The sequence below is a fragment of the Equus asinus genome, chromosome 10 (genome assembly GCF_041296235.1).
Source record: "Equus asinus isolate D_3611 breed Donkey chromosome 10, EquAss-T2T_v2, whole genome shotgun sequence".
NCBI lineage: Eukaryota > Metazoa > Chordata > Mammalia > Perissodactyla > Equidae > Equus > Equus asinus.
In genome coordinates this window covers 38,159,313-38,170,767 of record NC_091799.1, presented here as the reverse complement: position 1 = coordinate 38,170,767, position 11,455 = coordinate 38,159,313, and the positions used below count along the sequence as shown (strand labels likewise).

At 40.5% G+C, this 11,455-nt stretch overlaps 1 long non-coding RNA gene across 1 annotated transcript in view; it reads left to right on the top strand.

Annotated features, from left to right (window-relative positions):
• Nucleotides 1-336: 336 nt before the first annotated feature.
• LOC139046363 (uncharacterized) overlaps nt 337-11,455 on the top strand; it is a 122,605-nt gene continuing 111,486 nt past the window's right edge. Inside the window, exons 1-2 of the long non-coding RNA XR_011506306.1 lie at nt 337-609; nt 5,797-6,383. This is a non-coding gene — a long non-coding RNA (uncharacterized lncRNA). The remainder of the gene's footprint in view (nt 610-5,796; nt 6,384-11,455) is intronic.

Below are 11,455 nucleotides of genomic sequence, written 5' to 3'. Positions count from 1 at the left end.
GCACATGGAAGCCATAGCGTTTCCTCTGAGGCAAGAAGTGCCTCACCCAAGCAGGGGCACAGGACCAAAGCACACCCCTCCCACCCCTCCCTGCCCCTCGGGGCCTCAGCTGTTCCTCGAGATCACAAAAACAAAGCACCTCTCCTCGCCCGGAGGAGGCCTTGCAAGCAAGGGACTACCAAAAGCGAAATGCAAGGGAAGCAGAAAGAGCTGCAGAGCAGCCGTCAGCCCCCCTCCCACCCTCATCTCTTTCCAAGAATCCCCTCCCTTGAGTGTCCAGTCAGGGAATTGGAATGTCACTGCCTTGTGCTGAAGGACTGTGCGGCTGCTCAGGCTGATAAAGACAAAGGCTGCAATTGGACTGTCTTTTGCCCTAACGTAACCCTGCCTTGCAGCCTCCCCGAGGTGACTAGGGGAGATCACGTGCTGCCCAGTGCTGTCCAGATGCCGCTGTGTGCCGCCTGCCTGCTGGTGTTGGCAGGGAGAAAGCTGCTTGGGGACGTACATCATCATCCTTTTGAGAGGTTCATGTGCTGAGAACTTGGGCCACACTGGGCCCTTTGCTAGACATTTTTCTTGAATTCCCACGTGATCCTCCACAGCCCTGTGGTGAGTGGGGTCGGGGGGGGGTGATCCCCATTTTGCAGAGAATAAAACCCAGGCCTTAGAGGGGTTCAGTGATTTCCCCGCATCACACGAGCAGTATAAGGCACAGCTGAAACTCAACTCCTTTCACTGCTCTGTGCATTTGGACCTAAAACCCCAATGGGGCGGGTACTTGAAGCTGGCTGGGAAAACTGTCCCTAGGTTTCTCACTTTCTTTCCTAATTATCCCAGAGGTCTTTCAGTAAAAGTGTAAAACAAGTGAAATTTCCTGCCTTACACACAGGTAAATAATAAGTGACTTAAAAAGGAATGAATGAATGGATGAATGAAGGTGCAGAATGAGATGGGACGAAGTGCCTAGAATTGTGCCTGGCACATAGTAGACACTCCATAAATATTTCCCAAATGAATTAATAAAGCAGGAAGAAGAAATCAAAGAATAAGGAATGGAAGAATTTCAATGCGAGGTGCAAAGATTTTAGGCAAACAATTTCCCAGCCTTAAGCTCACCGATAAAGTTTACGATCCTGTTGGAATTCAAACTCCTTCTTTTGAATTCTCAGTGAAAGGTTGACTGGCCCCAGGAGGTTATCAGTAGATATATAGAAAGTAGATGCAGTCAAGCCCTGGTCCAGAGTCCCCTTCCTGCTGGATTGCCTTTCCTGGTGCTTCTTGGGTGTGATTTGTGCTGCTGGCTTCTATCCATAGGAAAGGCCTTTCATTCCATTCAGCAGGAGAGAATATTCTTTAGGAAGCACTACATAGGTTACAAAATGTATAAGATACTGTCCTTGCTCCCAAGTGGGGAAAACGTGAGATTTGAGTTTAAGCCTCCCAGGTTTGAGCTCCTGCTCGTGCTATGGTGTGCACTTTAGCCTTTATTTAAGCTCAGCAATCCTCGGCTTTCCCATATGTAAAATGGGTACAAAATTACCTCACAGGGTAATTTTAAAGATAGCAAACAAAAAGTTAATATATAATCTATTAAAAATGGAGAGATTAAGTGGCAAATGCTATTAATTTAATTTTATTCAGAGAGAATATGAGGAGCATTGTCCCAGGCACCAAGCCTAGCCCTCTCCAGGGAGGGGCAACTGAGAGCTGCACACTTGAGACCTCAGAAGGATTACGGGCTGGAGGGTTTCCAGGCAGCGCGGAGTATGGAGGAGCAGAATTTTACTGCCCAGGAATAGGGTAGGAGCTGTGCAAGGGCCTCTTGGGCTTGGTGCCTGAGCCTGGGGCCAGGCTGCCTCTTCCCTACTGAGATAGAGGGACGTCACTTGAATCCAGTGGCTGCAGGAGGAAGGAGCGTCCCAGAGCAGCTGGATCCCGTGAGAACTCCGCTGTCTGTGCTCACTGGGCCCCTGCTCTGCACAGGTCAGCCTGAATTCATGGCAGCCACCATTTATTGAGGCTTTGCGGATGCCAGACCCTAAAAATCCAGAGCAGCCCTGATGAAAATACAGATTTTGGAAACAGAGAATGATCTGAAGGTCTAAGAGGGGAGAAACCTAGCACCCTGGCGAGTGAGAGGTTCCCAAGGAGGTGGCCTTTGGCTGAGATGTGAAGGACAGAGCCTGTTTTGTCTGGGATAGGAAAAAACCCAATGGGTTTACACCTTTTGTTAAAAAAAAAAACTAGTAGGATCCCACTTTGGCCATACCAAATGCTTTCTCTGATTTACCCAGAGATTTTAGAGGGCTGGAAAGAAAGAAAACACTAGGAAATACATCTTGGTCATCCTGAAAGGCAAGTGAGCAGCTAAGGCTTCACAGCCCAGGCTTGACTTGTTGACCAGCTCTGTGGTCTTGGCTGGTCACCTTCCCTCTATGCCTGTTTCCTTGTCTATAGAATAAGGACTCTCCTACCTAGCTCACAGCATTGTTGTGGGGATCGGAAGAGGCGATGAAACTAAAGAATCCATCACGATCCCAGGGACAGGATAAACCGTGGAGAAACAGCAGCCTCTTTCTCCTTCCCCACCAGATGGAAGGTCAGAGCTCAACAGGGCTGGGCTCATTCATTTGCATTTAGCCACACAGCCTCTTTTAAAATTACAGGCCCAAGAAGCACTGCAGAATATCCTCCTAGACTCAGAAACTTCTGCTTTCTTCCTTCTTATCTATAGAAAAACTTGTGCAAGTGTCGACCTCTTGGGAAAAAAGCAACTCTGGTAATTAAGCAAAACTCTATTCTGTCTGAAGACTGTAATTACCCTGCGTGTAGATGTCTTGCCTTGAGACTTCCCCTGCTCCCAGGGGTAACCTGTCAGAGCACAGCCTCCTTAGGGTAAAGGTGTAGAAGGGCTGGCATCTTAAAATCCGTCCGCAGAGGACAAACTCTGGCCCCCCTGGAAAGCTGTTGTTAATAATTAGTGTGAGCCCGCTTCTTTCCCTAGCCCTCGTGGCGATTCCAGAGACAGCAAGACAGCAGGAAGCCAAGTCTCAAGGCATTTCCTGAATAGTCCAAAATGCTCAGATGTCAAGGAATTTCCCCACACAGCATCCAAGTCTAACCCATTCTGCTTTTTGTCCCACTTCACGCTTGAATATGCTGTAGTGGGTACACAGGAAAATTATAATTCCTCAAGTTTTTTTTTATTTTTTGTCTTTTTTTCCAGAGTTAGTTGTCACTGGCAAAAACTGTCAAGGCTATAAAAAAGAAACAAGAAGTTTGAATTCAAGCTAAACCCATCTCAGTGGTTGAATGTCCTTTGGGGGAAGCAGCAGTCGGTCATTTGGAGAGCTTAGAAGCAGAGCCAGTGGACTGGGGTCCTGACGCTGTTTCCACCCCTAACGTGACCTGCTGCCTTAGCGAAGTCACTTCCTTTCCCTGAGCCTCAGTTTCTGTACCTGTAAACTTAGAGGTTTGGGTTAGTTGGTCCTTAGGCTCCTTTCTAATTATCACTCACCTCTGTGTGTATTTGGAGTTACGCTACCTGCCCCCAAAGCAGTGAGAGTTTTGAAACTAGAAGCCAATATTTCAAAAAACCTCAGAAAAAAGACCTGTCAAATACTGATATTTGTTGAAATTCAAGTACGAACACCAAGCACAAACAGTTCAATTCAGGAAAATATGTATTTGAGAACAATGAAAGCACTACTTAGTTCTTTGCCAAAAGTTAAACTAAATTTAGCTGCTTTTTTTTTTGCTAAATTTATTTTGTTTATTTTGCTGTGTGTTGAGTATATTTTTTAAAGGAAGCAAGCACATTTTATTTAAAGATAATACTGTACCAAATCTTATTAGTTAGGGGAAACAATACATTTGTTTGCTTACCTTTCTGCATGTATATGTAAGGAACGAGGACTTTTAGAGTTAATAGCTAGGAAGAAGAATGAGTATATTTATGAATTAGCTTTTTTTACATGAATAAAACTAGGAAATGGTTGAGTTGGTGTAGTGGACAGTGTTGGTGCGCTGTTGGCATCTGTCTGTCCCCCCGCTGCTGTGAGCGTTGACTGCTCATAGCTCACAGAAATTGCCCTCCGCGTAATGAGAGCTGTCTATCCCAGGAGGATGTGTCCCCTTCACCCTCAGCCTGTGGCTGAAAACTGCTGGATAAAGGGTTAAAATAGCTGGTACCTCGGCTCAGGATGGGACCACCTCTGCAGTGTGATTTATGCTTCAGAGCTCGCCTTGAGTCAGGCCAAGGCTAGACTTTCACTGGAGTCACATCTTTACCTGACTGCTTGACCTTCCCATCCTACTTCCTTACAGGTTTCTTTGGTGAGCACTCCCTCAATCACTCATACCAGAATCCCTGTCTCAGGCTCTGCTTCTAGGATGCCTGACTTAGGATAAGAATGTGTGCAATTAGGAGTGGCCAGTAATGAAAACTCCGTTTGAATTGTCTTCATTCATTCATTTATCCCATCAATATTTACTGAATTACCAGTATGCATCAGACATCATTTCAGATACTGGAGATACTTATAATGGGGAAGAGAAACATTGCCTCTGCAATAAACAACAATAAATTTTATTTTTTAGTGGGGAGACACATCACGATAGATAAAACAAAATAATTATATTAAAAATTAACAAGATATTTAGTAGTAGTATATTTAGAGTTATTTTCTAACTGTGTTTGTGGATCATGTGCTATGATCATTAAAGAAATGTTTAAAATTCAGATATGCATTTTTTATGTTGTATAGGACTTTGACTCAGTGATTCTATACCAAGGAATTCATTGTACAGATATACCTGTATCTGTGCTTAAAAACATATAGACAAAGCTGTTTATGGTAACAGTGTTTGTAATAGCAAAAGACAGGTAACAACTTAAATGTCCACCAATAGAGGATTGATTAACCAATTATGTTCCATCCATACTAGGGAATACTATGCAGCCATTAAAAAGTATGTGGTAGCTGTATATTTACTAATGTGAAATGATCTCCAAGATGTATTGCTAAGTGGAAAAAGTCAAGTATAAAACAGTATTTGTAGTATTCTTCCATTTGTGAAGGAATGAATGTGAACACGGACACACGTGCGTGTACACACGCACAATTCCTCCACCATAGAATCTCTGGAAGCATACACAGAAACTGTTAATAGTGTTGTTTCTGTGAAGAGGAACTAGGTGTCTGTATTTCTTTTCATTTCATGTTTAATTATGTGCACATATTATTTAATGAAAACCAGTTGATTTAAAAAGTACTACATACTCAGTGTAGAAACCATTTAATATGCAGAAAAATAAAAATCACTTATAATCCCACCTTAATCTAAACTATACCATTGTTTATATTTTGGTGTATTTTCTTTTGGTCTTCCTTCTATTTGAAGACATAGAGTTTGTCTTATAATGTACATATATTAATTTGTATTCTGATTTTTTTTGCTCAGTATATATCCTAAGTATTTTCCCACATCAATAAATTTTATTCTAAAATATCATTTGTAATGGCGGCTTAGTTTTCTGCTGTATAAACATACAATAATTTTTTAATCAGTTTCCTATTAATGGCCATTGAGATTGTTTTCTGTATTTTGCTATTGTATAATGCTGCTAGACAACTGTGAATATCTCTTTGTCCATGTGTTTCTAATTGTTCCCCTAAACTAGATTTCTAGATGTGGATATACTGGTCAAAGGAAATGGATATTTTTAAAGATTTTATTTTTTTCATTTTTCTCCCCAAAGCTCCCCGGTACATAGTTGTATATTCTTCGTTGTAGGTCCCTCTAGTTGTGGCATGTGGGATACCACCTCAGCGTGGCCTGATGAGCAGCGCCACGTCCGCGCCCAGGATTCGAACCAATGAAACACTGGACCGCCTGCAGCGGAGCGCGAGAACCCAACCACTCGGCCATGGGGCCAGCCCCCTATTTTTAAAACTTACAATAATTAAATATTAAATTGTTCTCCCCAAAGTTTGTATCCATTTACAGTCCCCCCAGCAGGCTATATGAGTATTAATCAGCCCTCACGAGCACTGAGTACAGTAGGCCCTTGGAATTCTTGGGTTTATCATTCTCAAATTTCCACTCCTCAGGATCTTCTCAGAAGGTTCATGACAGGTAGTAACTGGCAATTGGTTGAGACAGGACTGGAAAACTGTCAGGACTGCTGAGACCGTCACTTAGCACTCAGTAAGCCTAGCTGAGGGTCCAGAGTCTGCAGTGAGTGTAGGAGCTCGGCAGTTTCATCCTGCTGACTTCATCCTGCACCGTGCACTTCCCATCACTGCTCCATCTGTCAGCGTGTTACTGGACAGCAGTGGTCCTTGGCACCCATTGTCATCCCTGAATTTTTGCATCTTCAGGTAAGCTCATGGTTTGTTTTCAGTAATGATGTCATAATATAGTGTCAAGTTTATGTCTGTGGCAGAATGCATTTTAAAAGCCTTACCAGTTACTTTAGTCTAATATTTATAGACTATATTGAGGGTCTTAGTGGGTTATTTGAATTTCTCAGTTATTCTTCAATGCATGTTCTGGAGGAAGTTATATGCTACAGTGATATTTGACAATTTGCAATTTCCAGATTCTGAAGATATTCCTTACAGATGTCAAGGGGCTTCTGTTATCCCAAATGAAATGGAATTTCAATACTTAATTGCTTTCAGTGTGCCCGGAACCCAAAACAATAAGTGCTTCTACTGTCCCCATCCTATGTCTGTGTCACACTCCATAATCTGGGTGCGTCTGCGACCTTTATGAACAGGCTTCTAATTAGCCTGATGAATGCACAATACCACAGTCTGGGAGTTCCAAGTTCTAGCGCTGGGTCTGGCCCTGACTAGCTGGGAGTCCTCAGGCAACTCACTTCTCTGGGTTTCAAGTTCCTCATCTTTAAAAGAGTTTATTCTCAAATAGTTCCCAACCTGAGATCCTAGAACCTCATTGGAGTCTTGAAAGGTAGTAATAAATTTTCACAAGCTAAAGTATTTCTAATATTTTATCAGTAACCTAATGTTATAAGGAAACCCATTAGGTTTGACAGAATAACAAAGGGGGCCCTTTTCTTTGTTGGGCCTGTGATAATGCAGGAATCTTCACAACTCTATGAGGTATGTACTATTGTTGTCATTAATTTACAGATGAGGAAACTGAGGCACAGAGACTTAAGGAATTTGCTCAAGGTTGCACAGCTAGTTAGTGATGGAGGGAAGATTCAAACCCAGGTAATTTGAATCCAGAATTAATAGCCACACTGCCTACTGCTAATTCTAATTACCTCATACTAATTGGAAGCTCTGATTGGCTGTAATATGTCTTTAAGGAAAATGAGAAAATGAAATCTTAGTAGTTAATAATTAAGTACAGTTTGTTTGGTATGCAGAATTGTTCCAGAACCTCAGGTCTTTAAAAAAGAAGCACTTTCAAATGTTATGAAAAGAATGGAAATGTTTGACCAGCATTGGGTTAGATGATACCCACGTTCCCTTCCAGTTCCAATGTTCTGTGAGATTGATGAGGAAATATGGATATTAAAGGAAAACAACTGCATGAAACATCCGAGTGGAGCATGTATATTCCAAAAGGAATCAAAACACTATTTCTTTGTTAAATGGTGCAAACAAGTTTAATTTTAAAAACAGATAAGCAAAGGAAAGTCAATAGGCTTCACTATTGAAAAATCTTAAAGTCAAAAGCAAAAGGGGCTTGGAAATGAAATTTCATGGTTGATTTTTAATGCACCAATATTGTGCTGGGGAATAATCACATGGAGTTCTTACATAGTGCCTATCAAAACATGGGAACTGCTTTATAAACATTCTCTTCATTCTCCGTAGCAATTCTGCAAGTTTGGTGACCAGGATAAATACAGTCAACTTGGATTCTTTTTAATAGCAAGAAAGAAAAAATGAGAGCAAGGGCAGGGTCTGTCTTATTTACCTCACTATCAGCCATTTCTAGCGTAGAGCTGGGGCATGATAAAAGCTCAGTAAACATTTGTTCAGTGGATGAAAAATTCACCAAGGTGTTACTGGACCCCGGCAGAATCTCTCTTCAGCTGTCCTCTATCCATAATGTAAATTTAATATAATGTAATGGCAACCAATGCAATCCATCTTAAATAGCCATATGTAATAGTGCATTGTAATTGCTGCTAACGTGAACGACTAAAACTCAGTGATGGTGGGAACTATAATGCTATGATTGCATTCCAATTTTACTTTATCCTCTCATCAGTTCTAATAATCCTTGTCCTGCCCAGAGTTTGCATTCTATTTTTTACATATATAATGATTCAGATTCTTACCCAGACATTCTTGGTAAAATAGAGACGCCTGGATTTGAAGTCAAGTTGTGAATTAAGGCTTTTTATTCAGAGGTAGGTGAATGACTTCTGGTAACCCTGACTGATCTTAACATTGGGATCAGCCCCACCTTCCAATTCATTGCACAATGGGGAAGTGGTTTGCTGAGCAGGCCTACACAAAAGAGGCCAAAACTGTATTGTACATTAAATGTGTGAGTCATATCCCTTGCTCCTTGCTCAAGAAGAATTGTATCTTAAACAAATGATGGAATGCATGGGCCAGACACTGCTGCGGGTTCAGAGATGAATAAGATGCAGTTCTGGCAATCATATGACTGAGGCGTAGCAGGAGGGGGTGGGAGGGTAAATTAAAAAGAAGAAAAATCACTCACAAATAACTCTGATTCAAGGCCAAATGTGATCAGAGCACTCAGTTCCCACCAGAGGGAGAAATTATTTCTAGTCAGAGGATCAAAAGATTTCATGAGGGAAATGTCGTTAAAACTGGAATTTCCCACTTTCTATAAGCATTTACTGAGCTCTGCTGTTCTCCAGACTCTGTGCCAAGCACTGGGGATTCAGAGATAAAAAACGGCAAATTTGTGCTCACGGAAAAGCTCTCAGCCTAGCCAGGGAAGAGAAACTTAGAAAAATCTTAACACCTCCCCATCCCCCCCATGGAAAATGCTCTTTTAGGAAAAATAAGAAAAAGCCACGGGAGCACAGAGGAGTAAGCAGCTAGTTCTGCCTGGGGACCGTGTGAAGACGTCACAAAAAAGGGGGTAATTAGTTTGTAAGAGAACTGACATTTGACCATCCCCAGTGAAGTGGGTACTTTGCCTGAGACCTTACGTGCATCCATCTCCTTGATTCTCACAAAAAAACCCTTCGAAGGCTTTTACTATTCTCCCCACTATACAAATGGAAAAACTCTAGCTTCCAGTTTCAATAACTTGAAAGTTGCCTCAAGTCATACAGCGCAAAGAAGCAATGGGAATTCACCTGTGGGTTCTGTTGGCTATCTCCAGTTGCCCAAAATGAAAGGGAAGAAAGCTAGAAGAAGAGAGGAGTTTGTTCTAATAGCTTGATCACAAGCCGGGAAGCAGGACAGCCAAGCTCTTTTTGGGAGATAACACACCGGAGAGATTTTCCAGAATGTAGGCTGCCTAACAGTTCAGAACATGGCTGTATCATAACATATATAATTCTTCCTTGAGATTGGATGTTCGATTGTTTCCAAAGTTTTCCATTAAAAGGAGCTAACACCACTAACACAGAAAAGGGGGATCAGAAATGATGGAGAAGAGCAACGTGGCTGTTTAGATGGAGTGATAAACAAGACGTCCCCCTGAAGAGGTGGATGGACATTTAAAGTCATCGAGCTTTATTCCAAGTGTGGGAGGAAGCCAGACTATTTTGAAAATATAAATAAGAAATTTTATAATAACTTCTAACATTTAAATGGGGGCATAACCATTGATAATATTTTGCTATATTTCCTTTCAGTCTTTTTCTATGTATACAAATAAGGTAAATAAATATATTTTTAATGTTTTACTCTTTTGAACTTATGATCATACTATACAGGTGTTTGTATTTCTATAACTTTGTATTTTAACATAATTTCAAATGTTTTCTACAGAAAAGTTGCAAGAATAGTACACAGAACTCTCATATACCTTTTACTCAGATTCACCAATACACTTCACCCCATCTGTTTTATCATTCTATCTATGCATGTGTTTATATTTATGCATGTTATTGGGTAGGAACCATTTGAGAGTAAGTAGGAGACATCAGTATGTATTTCCTAAGCATAAGGACATTGATTCTCTTATATAACCACAGTGCAACTATCAAAATCGGGAAATTTAATATTGATGCAATTCACAGTCACAATCTATATTCAAATTTCATCAGTTGTCCCATAAATGTCCTTTATAGATGGTCTTTTCTTGGTCTAAGATCAAATTTTAGGTACATTTAATTCTCACAATTTTTACTCTCCTTTAATTTGGAATAGGTCTTCACTTTTGTGTGTGTGTGTTTCTTGACCTTGACATTTTTGAAGAATACAAGCGAGTTATTTTGCACAGTGTCCTTTGATTTGAATTTGTGTGATCAGATTCCGGTTTTGTCTTTTTTGGCAGGAATACCACCCAAATCATGCTGTATCCTTCTCAGTGCATCTCACTAGGAGACCAATAACATTGCTTTGTTAACTTTGACCACTTTGTTAAAGTGGAGTCTGCCAGTTTTCTCCACTCTAACATCACTATTTTTCCCTTTAAAATTAATAAGTGATTTATGAGGAAATCCTTTGAGACTATGTAAATATTCCATTCTTCATTAAACCTTCACCCCCTAGTTTTAGCATCCATTAATGATTTTCTATCTGAATCATTCCTTCTATATTTGTTAATTGGCATCCTACTAAAAGAAGAACTCTCGTCTTTTCTGATTTTTTTATTTATTTACTCATTTATTCATTTGTTGATATAAGTATGGGCTCATACAGTTTAATTTTATTTATTGGGTTAAAGTCCATTACTGTCATTATTTATTGTGACACACAAACTCTCCCATATTTGGCCAGTGGGAGCTCTTCATGTTGGCTTCTGCGTCCTGTTATGTTCCTGCTGTTCTTTAGGAAATTTACTTTCTGGGTACAAGATGATCCAGATTCATCTTGTGCTTCCCTGACCCAATTCTAGAATCTGCTGTTTCTTCAAGAAGTCTTAGTTTCTTTTATTGGAAAATAGTATTTAGAAAGCAAGTTCTGGGTGCTAGGTGTGCTCACTGTTACACATAGTCATTTCTTCTAGACCTTCTCGGCAGACAGAGTTAGAAAATATCTGTATCTATCCATCAATTACTTCTATATATATTTATGATTTTTATATATCCTTCTATCTGTACATAATATACACTAAAATATATATATTTAAAAAACATGAATTCAACTAATACCTCGAGTTCCAATCCAACACTGCAGAGTATGTGCTCAACTTCCACCTACTAACGTTTGTACCTCCCTTTTTTAACAGTGAAAAAACTGGCTTCCATTCTCCTCAATATATCTACTCACTTGCTTAAGCCTAGAATACACAGAAAGTCGTTTCAGAATTG